At 39.8% G+C, this 18,969-nt stretch overlaps 1 long non-coding RNA gene across 2 annotated transcripts in view; it reads left to right on the top strand.

The window, feature by feature from the left end:
• The window catches only part of LOC144807813 (uncharacterized), a 109,728-nt gene that overhangs the window by 83,389 nt on the left and 7,370 nt on the right, over nt 1-18,969 (top strand). For both annotated transcript variants that reach the window (XR_013606455.1, XR_013606456.1), the window contains one exon: nt 7,817-7,901. This is a non-coding gene — a long non-coding RNA (uncharacterized LOC144807813). The remainder of the gene's footprint in view (nt 1-7,816; nt 7,902-18,969) is intronic.

An 18,969-nucleotide genomic window follows, 5' to 3' on the forward strand; every position in this document is an offset into this window, starting at 1 on the left:
TTGATGCCCCCAAAATATGGCGTTTTAATAATGCCTTGCTTTCAGACCCAGTTTTCTCTTCTTCATTTACAAGTTTTTTTAATGAATATTTTTTCCTAAATCATTCTGATTCCCTACCGTTTTCAACTATTTGGGATGCTTTCAAAGCTTCCGCTAGGGATTTCATTATATCCTACGTTTCAAAGAAACGTGCTATTGCTTGCAATCATACCCGTTCTTTGTTTCAAGAAATAAAGAGACTGGAGCATTCTTTTTATACTTCTAATTCTAGTGATGTCCTCACCAATCTTATTAATGCCAAATTACAGTTTAATAAGGAAATAACAGACAATGCTTCCTTATACTTGTTGAAATCTTGCGCCAAATTTTATGGTGGCATAAAAAAAGCAGGGAAACTTTTAGCAAATTATTTAAAAGCAAAACAAAACAAAGTGAGTATTGATGCTATTTTTGATGATGATTCGAATTCGAAGTTTAAGGATTCGGAAATTTTAGATGAATTTGCTTTGTTTTACACGAAACTTTACTCATCTGAAACAAACTCCACAGATCACTCACTCTCACAGTTCTTTTCACTCATTCACCAACCCCCACAGCCTATTGCTGATTTTTCGCTTTTGGAAAGTCTGATAACGCAACCAGAACTTTTAATTGCACTCCAGCATCTGAAAAAAGATAAAGCTCCTGGACCAGATGGAGTTACTGTTGAGTTTTTTCTTCACTTTTACAATTTATTAATGCCCAAATTACACCTTTTACTTGAGTTTTTTCAATCCTTAGGAAAATCAAATGGTACTTTCTCCGATGCCCATATTTGTGTAATCCCCAAAGATGGAAAGGACCCAAAATACTGCAAGAATTATAGACCCATTTCACTTGTTAATATTGACTATAAGATTTTTTCCAAATCGTTAGCCATTTGCTTAGATTCCTATCTTCCTAAGATCTTAGGTAAGGAACAGTCTGGCTTTGTGAAATGTCGTGTTATACAAGATAATACCAGACTTTTCTTTAATATCCTATTCAAAGCTTCGCATTTAAAACATCCCCTAGCGGCAATTGCACTGGATGCTGAAAAAGCACTTGATAGGGTTGAATGGCGTTACTTATTTTACACCCTTAAATGGTTTGGATTTGGTCCCAATTTCATCTCCTTAATATCTCTATTATATTCTGGTCGGCGTGCTGCTGTTTGTGCTAATGGGTTGGTGTCCTCCTTCTTTCACCTTGGCAGAGGAGTACGTCAAGGATGTCCTTTATCTCCTTTTCTTTTTAATTTGGCCCTCGAACCCTTCCTTTCCAGAATTCGTCAAAATGTACATATACAAGGTTTTCAAACCCCCACAACTAATGTCAAAATCGCAGCATATGCTGATGACATTTTACTTTTTATTTCCAATCCTTCTAATTCGATTCCAGCCTTTTTAGATGAAGTACACTCCTTTTCATTAGTGTCAGGATATAAATTAAATAGTGACAAATGTGAGATATTGCCCTTAACTAAATACACGTTTAAGACAGATTTTACCTCAACTAATTTTACATGGAAATCGTTCTCCATTAAATATCTTGGCTTAAATTTTACACCGACAATAAAATAAACAGTTATACTATGTTTAAATAATTGTATCCAAAAGCTCACGGACCTTACTAATAAATGGCATCCTCTTTATTTATCCTGGTGGGGCCGTCTGGATACTATTAAGATGATGCTTTCCCCTATAGTTTTATATACCATCTCTAATATCCCAGTTTCCATATCTATTACGTTTTTATTAAATCCATTAATTCAGTGCTTTCTTCCTTTTTATGGAAAAAGAAGAGTTCAGGTATGTCCCTTTCAAAGCTCTCACGTCCTAAAGATGAAGGTGGAGTAAATTTCCCGAACTTTATTGATTACCATAAAGCCTTCCTTCTGCGACAGGCTTCATATTGGTTGCTTTACTCTATGGAGGAATGTCCTCTTTGGACGTCAGTGGAACTCTCATTTCTCTCTCCCTTTTCCTTTCAAAAATACCTCTCTTTTTCTCGTAAACCTCAAAAACATTCTACTCCATTACTTAAGGGTACCTCCAAATTATTAAGCCCTGTTTTTTCTCTGCTTTATGATACTCTAGGAATCCTTTATGGATTCCCCCATATGGCATAATAAAACGTTGTTAATATGTAATAAACCTTTTTACTGGAACTCATGGAAACAATGTGGTATATTTTGGGTACACCAGTTGTTCTCAAATGCAGAATTTCTCCCATTTTCTTCGCTTCAACATTCATATGCTCTACCCAACTGTTTCTCCTCCAAATATCAGCTTCTTCGTAAAGCTGTTCTTGATGTTCATACATCATTATCCAATAACATTGTTTCCAATCCCACCACTCATGTACATACAGATCTCTCCGATCTCTTACACACTCGACACAAGGCTTCCAAATTATACTCCTTTTTGCAAAGCACCAGCACGTTACGACGGAAAACGAGTATTGAAATGGCGTGGGAAAAAGATTTCAACACAGAATGGTCTCTTAGTTTGTGGAATAACTTATGGACCAAAATGCGTAAGTCCTCCAGATCAGCTAGTTTAATGCAAACATTGTTTTATGTGTGTAACAGACTCTTATTTTCTCCACAACTTCTACACAAAAGTGCTGCAGCCTTGCCACCCCATCAATGTCTAGGATCCTGGTGAGAGGACCAGTCACAGCTAATAATTGATCTTGGCAGGTTGTCCAAAGATGATTCACTTCTTTCTTGGGGTTCTTGACACATTTGAGAAGAATAGCAATATATTAGTGTCAATGGTAGGAGCTGCAGTTGTATTATTGGGTCAAGCTCAATGGGAACTTTCTGAATATAGTCTGTTACACCTTTGTTTGTCTGAGGCTAATTGTAATCTACTTGAGACATAACATCTAACATACTCAGAGGGTAATCATGATGTGGAATTCAGGTGCTGGATTAAAGTTGACTCAGATTCAGAAGAGTTTTATTCGGTTTTTCAAGCAAAAAAACCATAAAAGAAACAATATCACAGTTAATAAAATACAGTTAAAACAAGGTGTATGATCATAAAAACCGTATATTAAAAACATTGCATTTAAAAAGATATAATATAAGCAGCAACAATTGGAAGGCAGCTATAATAGTGCCAACAATTTATGAAGTAGTAAGTTTAAGGGCTGATTTTAAAAAAACAAGAATAAAGTGCTTTCGGGCTTCAACAATTGCAAGTAACAGAGGGTTGGTCGGACCTGAGTAAAATTCAGTTTTTTAAAAAGGGGCTTTAAAAAAAACCTCCGGTGAGCATCATAGAGGGAGCAAACAAATAAAAAGTGCACCAAGTCCTGCAGAGACTTATTGTCTCAGCCGCAGGACGGTAGCACTTGGCCTCTGTGGGATCCCCTCGGGCAGCTAGTAAAAGGTGGTAATAGTCCAACCGGAACCTTATTAACAGAAACTGCTCATAGCCCGATAAGGACCATGATAAATAAGGCCCCAGTAATGGTATGGTTTTCAGCATGACGTGTTTGCGAACACTGGGTTTAGTTAATTCCACCTCATCTCGGTTCATTTGTTGTAATAGGGTGAAAGATTTTTTCACATACTCCACGTCAGCAAAAGCAATCGAATCCGGATTTTAAAAAGTTCCGGACGCCCCAGTGCAAAGAAACAATCTTTTTAAATATTTTAGCCAAGGAATTTTGAGCATGTGATCCATGGACAATACGTCTTTTAAAAGCAAGTGATTTAGGACCAAATCTTTGTTTAGCCAGCACTTTAGCCAAAAGTACCGGTTTGCTCATGAACTATTACATTGGAGGTTCCTATTGGTATCCCCAAAAGCTGTTTCAAAAAATTTGTTCTCAACCACCTCAATACCATCAGCTGCCACATACCCCCAAAGTTCACTACCGTAGCTATCTAGTGCAACACTTTTTGCCTGGTAAAGCTGTAGTAATGCAGGGATCGGTCGTTTGCCCATTTTCTTAGCAAAATTAAAAAAAGCAGAGTTTGCCCGAGTTATCTCACCCCTTTTCATTTGGAGCAATGGTCCCCATTTTAACTGGTCGTCAAATAAAACTCCCAGATAAGAAAATGTTCTAGCCATGGGAACCTTCTCTGTATTTACCATAAATGGATAACGTTTCTTGGAACGCAGCCCCACCTGCATAATGTAGGATTTGGTGTTATTAATAGATAAATCACGGGCAGCCATAAAACTATGAAAGGCACTTAATAGGAAATGAAGACCTCTAGCAGTTCTAGCCAGGAAGACGGCATCGTCTGCATATAGCAGAACAGGCAAACTCCTACGACCAAGATAGGGGTAGTCAACTCCAGTGTTGACCAGGCGCTCATCCAAATCGTTAATATACTAGGACACTTACAGCATCCATAACTAAAGATTTAGGACTTTGACAAATATTGTTGTGTTTGAGCAATCAAAAGTTGTGTAATCTTCTTTTCTGGAAGATGTTATCTAGATTATTTGCATCATCATCTTTATCTGCATTATGCACATAATTGTCAGTGCCATTTATGTCAATCAACCACATTAAACATGGGTTGAGGTGTAGTAGTTGAGTTTCACACCTTTCAGCTAGGAGGATCAGAACCAAAGGATTTTTTGGAAAGTGTAGATGATTTTTGCACCCTGATGGCGCAATGAAATTTTGAGAATCATTACCAGGAAGCCTATTTTACTGTCTGATTTTTGTACAGGTGGTTTGGCCCACAATCCAGAACCACACACATCTCCTTATTTATTGTTACCAGGGTTTTTCCTGCTTTCGCCCAAAGGTAAGGCAAGACTTCTGAGCCAACATATTATGTCCTGAAGCTTTAATATGTTTCTAATTGAAGTGGGCATAGTTTGTTACACCGAGGTTTGATGAAAACATTCATGCTAGTCCTAAAGATTTGTACTTCTTCCTACTGAGAACAAAAGGGCAGAGAATCCTCAAAGTTCATATTTAAGGTATTTCTTCTTCTTCTTTTTCTTCGTCTTCTTTTTCCTCCCCTCCTTCTCCTTCTTCAACTTATTGGTACTATTGTTATTGTTATATAGCAAGCTTGCAAATATTGCAGAGAAGGCAAGGCAGGAAAACATAAGCGCAAGGCAGAATTTAGACTGAAGGCCTGATTACAATCTTGGCAGATGGGATACTCCGTCACAAATGTGACGGATATTCCGTCTACTGTTTTACTAGTTCCATAGGATTTAATGGATTTGTAAAATGGTAGGCAAAATATTTGTCATGTTTGTGATGGAGTAACCCTGTCCACCAAGATTTTAATCACACCCTATTTTTTAATTGAACGTTGAAATACAGAAACGGAGTTAATTTAAAAGAAATGTAGACACCAAGACACCAAGAAGGTCAAACTGTGTCCGGTCATAGTGGAAACATGAAATAACACGTCCAAAGTGTTTTCAGCCAAGTCAGTGGGGGATTTCAGAGACTATGACACAGAACAAGGCCGCACCCCTAGAAGTACAGCACCAGATTGACAAAACCAAAGAAGCAGAGTTATTTCTGCCATGCCCAACACCTGTCAGCCAGTGAAGCTTGAGGATCAATGCATCAGACTGACAAGGTGGACACATCATGGTCAGAATGAACTGGAAATGTGGCAACAAGCATTCAACTTGGGGTTTGGTATTTGGGGTTTGGTGCGGTCCCATGACAAAAAGCTGGGGACCACACCTTTGTCATACTGTTAGTGGCAAGTTAACTGAAGTATTTCCATAAAGCATACAAATTCACTAAACCTTACTAAAAATTGATAAGACATTTAGTAAGCAATTTAGAGAGCAAGCTTATGCTACCTATCTTGACCGTGAGCAGCAAAAAGGTTATTGTTGTAATCTCCTTTCTCCTTTTCCTCTTTGTCATCCTTCTTCCCTCTTCAAGTGGTACCTTCCCCCCTCCCCGCGTTATCCTGCCTGTTGAAATGCTCCTAGGGAGCTCACATTAGAATGTTGGCTTTGTCATCACCTGCAGAGAGAGGGTGACAGAATAAAGACGTTCCTACTTACCCTGCTGAGTGCTTGCTTCATTTCAACAGTTATAATGCTCACAGTCAAAGGTATTATCAGGTATACTGCATTATGATTGATTTAGTACATTTGTGTTCCCATTGGTTGTTTTGGGGCATATCATCAAGGGACAGCGATAAATAACGCAAAGCGCGCTTAACGCTTTTTTATTTATCGCCATCTATCTCTGGAATTCATCGCCCTGGTAGCGAGCTATTAACAACTAGTTTCTCCAGGGTGATAAGAATTCCAGCAATAGTGGGGAGATCTCAGTTTTACAGGGAACATCGCTGGTTTTCCAGCAATGTTCCCTGCAAAACGGCAATAACCTTGCTGATACGACCCTGTGGTCGTATCAGCATAATCCACTCCCAATGTCAGGGATAGATAAGTCTGCATTTTAGCAGACGTTAGTTTTTGTCGAAAATAGCGTTTTTCTCCAAAAACTAACATCTGCTTAAATGCTGGGGCAGCCTTGTAAATATTGTGATGTGCACTTCAGCGATATTTGCAAGGTTGTACTGCCCAGTGACGCCCACTTTGCATCTCATTAGAGATGCAAAGGGAGGCGTTGGGTAAAAGGGTGCTAACATGCGCTAATGCATGTTAGCACCCACTTGTAAATAGGGTGAAAATATTACCTCCACTTTTTTTACTTTTATAGTAAAAAAAGCAGAGATAATGCCCTTATTAATATGCCCCTTTGTCCCCATGCTGCAAGGAACTGTTGTTGCTTATAGATCTTGGGTACTATCATTGTTAAGTGAAAACGAGAAAGAATAATAAGAGCCTGCACTCTTGCCATAAAAGTTCCCAGATATGAATGCATGAAATGCACACATTTTTATGTGGGTTGAACATTTATATATAGAAATATTAATTTCAAAATTGTACCAGTTGATAGAGCTATGAAAAAAAATAATATTTAAAAGATGCAGGTACGTCCTAATCTCAATTACACTGATATATACCATCTACTAAGTAACCAACCAATAATGGCTGATACAAAATGTGGTGTACACTGTGTATGTCTGTGTTATTAACTGAAAACTCAAAACAGATTCTAAAAAAAAATACATTAATAATTAAATATCAAGTAGGTTAAGGCTCTACATAATTTAAATGAGCCGATCACTATTATCCTTCCCCTGGGTCTTGCACTTTGTGGCTCACTTCCAACCGTCCGCTGAGAGCTATAAACTTGGGTTTAACAACCCATATTTGCCATAAAATTATCAATAAAAGCTGTTGAGAAGCAAGTATCCAATGGGATTACATAGATCTATAAAATTTGGAAAATATAAAATATTTGAGCAAAGAATATATTCACTAAACAACAGGATTATGATTCAGAATATTGCCTGTGATCAGGGCCATGGGAATTATACAGCAGTGGACAACTAACTTACTCATCAGAGTTGACCAACTTGTGCAAGAAAAAAAAAAGGCCAATTATGCATCAATTATGTAACACTTATTTCCATTAAAAAACAGCTCTGTAGAACAGAATAGCTGATTTTACATTTATTATGTACATGGTTCATTAGGATGTCTTGTAGGATTCAAGACGGAGAACCATACAAAGAGATGGGACATATTAGTAATTCTTTTACAGTCTGACTGTCCTTTTGAAATAACTAGACCTTTGAGAATGATGTTGATCATGTGGAGATGAATTTCTGTTAGTAGTGAAATAGAAAAGAACAGCAAAGTCAGAATCATTTTATCAGATCTTTAAATTACAGTTGAATATTTAAGTGTTTTGTCTCCTATTGCAGAGAGAAGCCCTTCCCAGACTATATCAAATTGGAATGTTTACACAATCTGCAAAATCTCCTTAATCGCAGCAATCAGCAGCTGAAGGTGAGTTGTTCTATTTTGTAAAGTATAACACTCTGATATATCCTGAGCTAAATTCCACAATAATCAATGTTCATAGTAAATCAAAGTTGCCGCAGTCTTCTTGTATCCTTCATTTATTTTTCTTATTCAATGATGATCTTCACACTCGAGCCTAGTCAACACGTGTTTCGTCTTTCGTGGTAACAACCACAGACTTCGTCAGGGCTAATTGTTTCAAGGAGTAAAGTTAAGCCAGTAGGCGAACTTTAAAATCATTTAACAGAAACCATCACAGTCGTCACAATTTTGTACTATGTCATATTCACGGAGAAGGTGCGTGGCCTCTCCTAGTAGTATTCTCTCAATATCAGAGTCAACATCGGACCGGTGAGCGTAGGGTTTCCAGCGCGCACGTGTGAATCGGCATCTCGTCCAGCCATCTGTACGTGAGTGTTCTATTTTGTAAAGTGTCTGGCATTGCACCAGATGTGCAACAATTTTAATAATGTTTAATCAGTTTGAGCTAGAAAATGAGGCAGATGTTGGATTTAGTAGTCAGTGCAGCAATTGAATATATTGATGAGAAAACAGCCATATAATATATATAATATAATATATATATATATATATATATATATATATATATATATATATATATATATATATATATATATATATATATATATAATTTTGTGTTCACAGCTGAAAACATCAAATCCCAAAAAAGGGAAGCTTGTATTTGTTTATAGAGGATACACTCATTAGAAGCAAAGCACCCCCAGTGTCAACAAAAATACTGGAAATGCATCTGGTATTATTATTCAAACGCACACATGCAGGGCAACAACTACAAATTAAATAGTTGAAACAACCATAATATTACAAAAATATAAGTGCGAGATTTAAAGAGGCTAGTACAAGCTCACAAAAGTTAACAGGAATGATACTTAAAAATAGTATACAAGACATTCCTAAACAAGCAACAAGCCAACTCAGTGGTACACCAATCCTAAAATAATTAATTGCCAGAACACATAGAACAGCCAGGAAAGCATGAGTAGCACTTAAAAAATATCAAGACATAGGCATACCCCAAAACTTATTAATCACACATAAAAAGACAACTCTGTACTTCATGACAACCTCAATAATAGTAACAGTAAAAACAATTATAATGTATGCTAGCAATAACAATTTACTAACCCTAATTCAATGGAACACATGGATGACGAAAGACACTTTTAAGTCCTTCGTTCCATCATTCAGTCAAATATACACAATACTAGGTCTGTATGAAAATTCAAACAACCCATTAGTGTAAGCACTGTTACCTAATAAAGTGTGATGTACCAGGACCACAAAATGCTAGCACATATAAATCAGCAAACTAACAGCTGTAACCCACAAAAAATCATCATCGATTTTGAGCAGGGAAAATTTTTGATCATACATACAATCTACCCACTTACTGCAATCCAGGGTTGTACTGTCTGGGCTTTTTAGAAGGGTAACTTACACTTCTGAGACATGTACATTTACTCTTACACTTTTGAGTTACTACTACTTTTGGATTTTCACCATTTACAAGTGTAAAGTTACTCCACCCCCAGAAAAAGTGGTGAAGCCAAATTTAGGAGTGTAAATTGCTACTGCCAAAAAGGAGTAATAGTTAGTCTCGCCTCACACATAGTCAAGCATTGATATTGCAACACCCTCCTAAAGAAAACAATGGATGCAGCGATTCAAATTAGAACACTGTAGGAAATAATGTTATATTAAATTAATGTATTTTACTTTTTTAGATATATGGATAAAATTAATGTAATTTAAAAAAAAAAGAAAAACCATATTAAAAATATATATTTTATGATAATATGTTTTAATACATTTTACTTTTAAAACACATGCAACACATTTTTTTTAATTGATTATTTTCAAATAATTCTACAAAATGTTTTGTAATTTTTAGTACATATTAATTATATATAAACATTTTACTTTATGTGAGATTTGTGTAATACATCTTTAAAAAAGCATTTATTTATTTTAATATACTTAAAATAATAAAATATTTAATTCAAAATAAGCTTAATTTTAATAAAAAAATGTAAGGATCTTAAATATATTAAATTAAATTAAACTAATTTTTCCGAAGTGTGAATGTAAAAAAATTGTTTACATTTTAAATATAAATTCCATACTAAAATAAGAAAACTATTCTTTACTTAGCATTAAAATTGTTAGAAGAGAGGTATATATCAGTCAATCAATACTTTATTAAATTTTATAATGTAAAAACATACAAGTGACATAAAATAAGCCCCCAGCACAGCTATACATGTAAGTATACAGTAAAATTACTTATCAAAACTGGCATAAAGGTAACCTCAGAAGCCAAAACCACTAAATATTTCCCTATCGCGCGCCACTAAGTACCCCCGTAAGTAACTTTGATAGAAAAAACTAACTTTATGTGTTGCTAAAAGTTATAAGTATAAAAGAGTAGGCCCGGCCTAATAAAAGTCCTGTGTTAAAAAAAAAAAAAGGTTTTAAAAATTTGGGCTGGATGGATTTATACAAGGGGCATATCAAAACAATGTGCAAAGATTTGCATTTAGAGATCGAATCACATGTATATGCGGGTGGTTCATAATACTTATACCATGTTCCCTTGGGATAAAACAAGTGGTGGAACAAACCTAACCTGAAATGGGTGAGCAATCGATACTGGTGAACAGGCATTTCAAGGAGTAGGTATGGTTCTATTTCGGGAAGTTTTTTTACCATAGCAAATTTACGAAATAATGGTTTTCCAGAGCAAAGGCTTCCCTCTTATTTGCCACTCTGTGGTGAAAATAGCTCCCGTCTCCCAAGAGCTCTGAAATTCTCTTTAATAGAGACTAACCAGGGAATGTTAAACATAATATTCACCTCCATACACTCTAGGATACCTAGCCTATTAAGGCTTAATTTTTCCTATAACTGAATGGCGCACCACAGAAGAATACGCAGCCGAATATAGTCAACAATGTAGCTCATTCCGAACTCTTCATGTAGTATTTCTGTAGGTAGTGAGGTATTTAATAACTAAAAGCTGTATAATTATATTTTAATAAAAACAATGTGCCATTTATTTTTAAATTACAAAATAGTTATTAATAAAAATGTTTTATTTGTTTTTTAATTTAACATTAAATAACATTTATTTATATTTTGAATTAGTAATTTTTTTTTTAAAGCTAACATTATTTCTTATAACATTTATTTGTAGTCCCTATCTCCATTATTTTCTGTGGGAGGGTGTTGCAGTGCCAGCGATAGGCCATATGTGGTGCTGTACGTACTCCAGCTCAGAGCTGCACTACATTTACTACTTTTTTGTGTCTTTTTTGCCTGCAGTTGACTTTACAGGTGTAGTTTTGAGTTGTGGTGTGTTTACCCTTTTGTGGTTGGGTGAATGTCCCTTTGTAAATCCCCTTCCTTGTCCCTCCTAAACCCCTCCTTACTCTTCCCTAAACCCCTCTCATTTAGTAGCAAGTATGCTCCTTTGTTCAGTTCCCCTGATCCCTCCGACATTTACTACCAAGGGATCGATTACGATGTCATTCGGAAAGGCTCCGAATTGGATTCAGGTCTGCCAAATCTAATTCAGAATCCGTCTTTCTGACCAATTCGGAAAGGTTTGCGAATGACCAATTACAATGTTTGGAAAGCGTTCAGACTTTCCGAGTCAGTTCCAACTTGGTTCTGGATGGCATTCGGAGTACCCGAGTCGTTCGAAGCCGACTAGTAGAGGTCTGCGACCGAGTTTCCGACTGACTTGGATCGGCAGTCAGAATCTGCAGTGGTCCCGCCAAGCATATTGCGGCCTCCGACCACCATGCCACCCCCAGGGAACAATGGTCAAGTTGTAATGGGATCGTCAGACCGCCAGTGTGGTGGTGGCTGGACTGCCACCCCAGTGGACCACGATTCTGGCAGTCCTCGGACCGCCAGACTCGGTATCAGGCTCATAGTGGGCAGCTGGTAAAACAGACAGTGGCAGTTTGCCAAAATATTTTTTAGCTGGGATCTGCTGGGAAGGCAGTTCCTCTGAAGCCAAAGAGATCACTACTGGGCCCGGTGTTAATCTCTTAAGTCTGCCGGCTTTACCACTACAGGATTGCAGACCTAATATTTTCTGGCACCTTGACTGACGGACTACTGTCCACTAAAATCTGAGGGCCTGATTACGAGTTTGGCAGTCCTCACACTGAGCACCACACCAGCGCTCCACACAAGGACCGCTAAACCTTTCTAAGGCTCAAGGGAGAGCCTTAGAAAGCTAATGCAGCAAGACCACTGCAGCACATCCCTTCACAGGAAGGAATACACCATGCACACTGCAGCTGCACCTCCAGCATATTTCAGCCTCTGACTGCTGCCTCACAGCCACAGGATCACAGATCCCCAGTGGTTGCAGCGGTACTGTGGTGGTCCCACTGCCACTCTCGTAATGGGGTGCATGGTGCCGCAGTGTGGCGGTGGCAGGACTGCCACCGCGGCTATGTACCACCGTAGTCCTAATTAAGTCCTCAATCTGGCCTTAAGTGCCAATTGCTGTCATGGGGCATTTCCCAGTTTTGCCAGAAGGGCAATGTTCTTATTGATTATTTGTACAAATGGATGGAGGTGCAATTTATAGAACATCCTAATACAGAGAGGTTATTGGGTGCCTGAGAGATGTATTTGGGGTGAGCGTTTGTTAGACCTGATTGCCTTTGGTGTGGTCTTCCCCCAAACATTTTGTCTTATCACCACAAGTTTGCTAAAATTCATTCACAATTGATGATCATTGGAGGGATCCAGTACGGAGTACCACACAGTAATTTAGTTTATCACTAAAATCCCATATAAATAAACCAGCACCCAATTCGAGTATTTTTTTAATTCTCCTTTATTGCCATCTTTTGCTTTTTCCACATTCACTTCCATTCTGCCTGACTGTCTGAGCCGGTAACTCTGCCTGCAAGCATTGAGTTTGTGCTCAACAACCTGGAGAGCTACACTGTGGGTAAGATCAAAGGTGTCTGCAGGGAGAGGGGCTCCCAGCAACCAAGAGCTCCAAGGACAGGAGCTTCAAAGGACCCTCAGTGCCTAGGAGGAGGCCCACAAGTTGCAAGCTAAAACTCAAGAGGAGGAGGATATGGACGAGCAAGAGGAGGAAATAGAGGGGGAGATGGCAGCCCCCTGATCATGGCTCATGGAGAGATAGGAGGGCCCACATGAGTGAGTTCTCCTGCCAGATCCAGAGCAGGCAGCAGCATCTCTTCCCACTCTTTGTCCCCAGAGAAGCCGGAGGACAGTAGAGCGGGAGTTTAGGCCCTGGACTCAAAATGTAAGTAGCCAATGAGGAAGCTGCTGCAAGGAGGACAGGAGCGGAGATCACCCTGGCCAAGGAAAAAGCAAGCTGAGGCTGAGAGGGCTTTGGCTGGAAGAAACTGGTCTAAACTCATAAAGTAAGTCTTGAGGAGCTGGACTTTAAAGCAAGACAAGTCCAGCATCAATGGTGGCAGCATGCATTGAGTGTCCCATAGAAATGTGAGAGTCTGCATAACCCAACCCCAGTGCCTACCTGTGTGGTGGGGGTGATATTGATAAATGGTTTTCTGCATTTTCTAAATTTTGAGTAAAGGCCCTGGGGGTCTAGTGGACCTCTCCAATTTAAAATATATATGACCCTGGGGAATGTGGTCCCCAGGGCTATAATAGGTTTGGAGAGGGGGCCACGTGGCACCACTCCCATTTAAAAAATAAAAGCCCTGGGTAATTGGGTCCGGGGTCCAGGGATGTCTTTTTAGTGCAGGGAGAGGCCCCTTGGGCAAGGGTCGCTCACCAAAATATTTGGGCAGATTTTTTGCCCATTTTCCACCCCTCACTCTCTGGGAGCAGATCAGCCCTTTTTAGGCCGATCTGCCCCATGGGGGAGGGGGGACTACACCCTAGGGATTATATTCAAAATAATGTTTATGGGTTGCTCTCCTTCAAGGGTGCAATTTTCCTTTGTTTCTGTCCCGAGGGGATGGAAAACAACTAGGAGAATAAATAAATATTTTTATGTGGGGCAACCTCTTGGGTCAAGGGTCACTCCTCATTCACTGGGAGAAATGTTCGAGACATTATCCACCCCCATCCCCTATGACGATATGCCATTTGTTCAAAGGAAGTATATATCTGTAGATGACTCTCTGATCCTGTTCAAGGGCTGTTTGGTTTTCAGATAATACATTCCCAGGTGTGTAATTCAAGGGACTGTTCAAAGTGGGCACCGTGGCATGTGGCATAACCTGTTCTAACTGTAAAGGTTACCCTAAAGAGCTTGTATGTAAAAAATGTAAAAGGAGACGGAGCAGTGCTTTGCATAGTAATGAACTTCTTGCTTTCCAATTTTCAGACAGAAGAGATGTCCAAATGCTCACAACTATTCACAATGAAGGCACTTCATCTGTGACTGGGGTCGGACAGCAAAAGTTCATTTTTGACTACAACAAGCACATGGGAGGTGTTCATAGAGTAGATCAGAGGTTGGAGCTTTTCAATGCTGTTCGAAAAGTCATACATCTGGTTCAAGACGTTGGCTGTTCATTTGTTTCATTTAGTATGCTTCAGTGCTTATGTTGTTTCCAAACATTGTTCTCCAGATTTTAAAAAGAGTTTCCTACAGTTTCAGCAGTCTGTAATAGACAGCCTTGTTGTAGTCGAGAAGAAAATTATTCCTAGAATCGGAGTGGTGGAGGATGTGCCTAGATTGAAAGATCTCCACTTTCCTGAATACTTTTCTGCAGCATCTAAAAAATCAAAAAAAGCCAGAGATGTATAGTCTGTGTCCAAAGAGGAGTAAATTATTCCTAGAATCGGAGTGGTGGAGGATGTGCCTAGATTGAAAGATCTCCACTTTCCTGAATACTTTTCTCCAGCATCTAGAAAATCTAAAAAAGCCAGAGATGTATAGTCTGTGTCCAAAGAGGAGCACAAAAGGAGAGTCACACTTACTCGAGTGTCCTTCTAAACCTGGCCTATGTGTGCCCCAAAGTTGGAAAATGTACCATGCATAACTCAAGTATTGGGAGCAACCATGAGAGTAAAACGGAACTGACTGTGGTCTGTATTGCTACATATATTTTCTGTTTAGAGCCCTGGTTGGCAGTAGTTTGATGTGCTTAGTTACACCTTTTGTGTATGCAGACGTAGTTGATAATTCATCTTCTACCAATAGGTTGGTTCCTTCTATTTGAAAACAATATGGTCTTTTCAGTTGGATATTTTATTGTTTAAGTCTGTGCTTTGTGGGTGTAATCTGTTTATTGTGGGAGTGTTTTTTCGAAAGGAAAGTGGTGTGGAGCTTCATGGTGATGTCTGACTGGCATTTAGCTGGCTGTGTGTGTGTGGACTGGAGTCTGGCTGGCAGTGTATGTGGCTGGTATCTGGCTAGCAGAGTGTGTGAACTGGTATTTGGCTGGCAATGTGTGTGACATGGCATTTGGATGACAGTGTGTGTGGACTGGCAACTGGCTGGCAGTGTGTGTGAACTGGTGTTTGGTTAGAGTTGTGAGTGGACTGGTGTCTGGCTGTTGGTGTCTGTGGACAAGTGACTGGCTGGTGGTGTTTGTCGACTGGCGGCTGGCTGGCGGTGTGTATCTGTAGTGATGTGCTGCTGGTCACTATACACACACTGGCAGCCAAACACCACTCCGCACACACTGCCAGCCACTGGTCCATACACTCCACCAGCTGTCAGGTGGTGTGATTGTTGTGTTAGTCCTGTAGCTGTATGAACAATTTGAGCCCTTGAATGGCACTTGTAAGAAATTGGGTTACTACTTCAGGGGGGCGAAAATGCTACTCAAGCAGCAACTTAAATAACTGTTATGGTGAAGTCTCAAGCAAACCACAAATTAACCTGTGTTCAGCCCTTTGGTAGATTGCCACAGAGCAGTCAGGGTTAACTTAGAGGCAATGTGTAAAGTATTTGTGCAACACTTCAAACAGTAATATTGTGAAAACACAATGCAAAACAAATACCACAACAGATTAGAATAATAGAGTACATTTTAAAAAATAAATCAAGACCAGAATGACAAAAATCCGATCAGTGAAACCAGAGATTTGCAAGTTTAAAAGCTTCAGTGAAAATAGCACCAAAAAAGCACAAAGCGCCAGCTGTGGATATATGATCGCACTAGATCGGGACAAAGTCACAAGATCAGGCCGACCATGATGGAGTGTGGGCCGACTATGGGGACCCACTTGGGTCCTCTAAACACAGTACCTTAATTCTAGTGGCAAAGAGATGCGGAGTCTTACATAGAGGATGCATCATGCAGCAGCGACAATGTGAGGTCGGGGCAAGGAGCAGCGACGCGCAGCAGCGGTTCTGCAAAGCTGCTTTGGGTTATACAAGATCATTGCCTGGAGATGCATCATGTAGTGGCAGTTCTAGCCGGACACTGTAGGTAATGCAGAATTCTTGCATCGGAGTAGTTCATGCAGCAGAGGCGATGCATCGGTTCTGCTTGGGGTATTACCATGCAGAAAAGTAGATGTGTCAGTTCTTCTGGGTCCACAGATGGGCTGGCATAGCACCTTCAGGCCCACTACAAAGGGTCCATAAATGGGGTGGCATCACTTAACAGTGTATGATTCACAGTTGCAGAGTCTAGGTGCTGGTTACAAGAGACTAGCCTTTGAAGTCACTCTGGTGGTCCTGGGTACTGGTTGCAGCTCTAGTCCTCCTCACCCAGGCAAGAGGACAGCAGGTCAGCACAGCAGGATAGCAGTCCTTTAGGACAGCAGTCCAGCAGAGTGGCATCCCATTGAGCAGCACAGCAGTCTTCCTGGCAGAGACGTCCACAGGTCCAGAAGTATAATTAATGATTGGCGCATGAAGTCCAATATTTATACATCTTGTCTCCTTTGAACTCTGAGAAGCTTCTAGAGGATTTCCTTTGAAGTGCACAGATTTTTTGCCTCCCCTGCCCTGGCTCCAGGCTAACTACAGAGGATATGCTTAGTGTGAAGGCAGGACACAGCCTATTCAGGTGTAAGTGGAGCTGTGCCCAGTTCCACCCTCCATCCTGCCAGTGTTGGCCTATCCAGGCACACCTACGCTTTCAATTGTGTATGAATAGGAGAGATACACAAACATCAACTGCCAAATTTTCCTGGTCATGTGACCAAAAGAGAGGCTCCAGGCACAAAATGGCTAAAGCAGAAAAATGGCAACTTTCTAAAAGTACAATTTTCAAAATTGTGATCAGAAGGGGAGCAAGGGGAGCATTGCAATTTCCACCACCATGAACTATTCACCTGTTTCCATTTGGAAGTTATTCATATTAAATGTAATAAGGCAACCCCAATGTTATCATATGGGAGAGTTGGCCTTGTGGGGAGAGGAGTTGGCCTAATGGCTAGGGAGAGGAGTTGGCCTAACAGCTAAGGCAGTCTATCTCGAATCTGGGGAACTGGGTTCGAGTCTGGGCAATGACGCTGAACATCCTGTGATTCTGGGCAAATCACGTAATCTCCCCGTGCCTAACAAAAATGAATGTGTCCTCATGTAATGCAACTGATGCTATGTAAAGCGCTATGATACCAGATTCGGGTCAAGTTTGCGCTATATAAAACTCTATAAAAAAAATATATTGAAAAACGAATTTAAGAGTTTTTCACTATCAGGACTTGTAAAACTTCAAAGTACATGTCCAAGTTTTAAAATATATTGCACCCAGCCCTGTGGGCTATTTAGGGCCTACCTTAGGGGTGACATATGTATACAAAAGGAAGGTTTAGGCTTGGCAAAACTGGTATTTTGCCAGGTCGAAATGGCAGTTTAAACTGCACACACAAGCTGCGAGGGAAAGCCTGAGACATTATTAAAGGGCTACTTAGTGGGTGGCAAAATCCGTGCTGAAGATAAACTAGTAGTATTTAATTTATAGGCCCTGAATACAAGTAGTACCACTTTACCAGGGACTTGCAAGTAAATTAAATATGTAAATTTGGTGTTGGTCAATTCTGCCATGGTTAGAGGAGAGAACACAAACAATTTTGCAACGGTTAGCAGTGGAAAATGCACAGAGTCCTAAAGACCAACAAAACTGTGTTCAGTAAACAGGAAGGAGAAAATAAAAAGGTTTGGGGATGTCCCTGCAGACAGGGCCAAGTCCAACAGCGCCGTTTGTTGATGTGTTATAATGTGTTGGGCCACTGGCTACTGGCGAGAGGAGAGAATGGAAGGTGTGGGATTGGCCTGTAAAGCTGTTGATGCCTTGTTGTGGTTTTACTGGTCAAAAGCTGTGTGTCACTGGTTCATTATTCAAAAATGTTAATTATAATATTAACAAGAATTTCTATGTTTTCATTTTCGTGAAATCTTTTTTTGATAAAATGTACATTTTGTACTTTTCACTCACTCGTGTGCCAATTCTAACCAGTATGTGTGTGTACTTGAGCAGTAGATGGTTGTGCAGTAATGTTTGTCTCTTCTGTCTTTCACTGCCAAGGCGTACATTGTCTCTAAGGAAAACCCAGATATTTTTGTAAACTAGACACCAGGGGACTCCAGGGTGGTGTGTCTCACTTGGATATATCCATATTTATTTGTTACCCAAGAGCCCTTGCTAAAAACCTGTCACCATATTTCTATGAGTCAAAGTAGTGGAGTCTGTAGGGTGCCACAAATATTCTACCACCCAGCGTTCCCACATGTCTTCCAATAAAAATGGTACCTCACCTGTGTGGGTGGGCCCAGCATCCGCAAAAGGAGGACATCCAAGACACAATGTGGCAACATCAACAAAAGAGGTAGTTCAGGGTAGTGTCCCTTGCATGGATCTCATGAAGGTTTCTTACCCACAATACCCTGAAAACCTCAATATTTGCCTCTTGTTGCTCTCCCTGTCTGTACCCTGCATTTCAGCAATTTCTGCAGAAGTTGCAGCCAAGAGAGAATTCCGGTAGGGGAACTACATTTGGTCACTGCAGAAATGCGACCGCCATAAGAACAAGATTTCATTGTAATTCCTCTGTTGCTGCTTCCTCCTCCCCTGCT

Source organism: Lissotriton helveticus, chromosome 1_2, assembly GCF_964261635.1.
Source record: "Lissotriton helveticus chromosome 1_2, aLisHel1.1, whole genome shotgun sequence".
NCBI classification, from domain to species: Eukaryota; Metazoa; Chordata; class Amphibia; order Caudata; family Salamandridae; genus Lissotriton; species Lissotriton helveticus.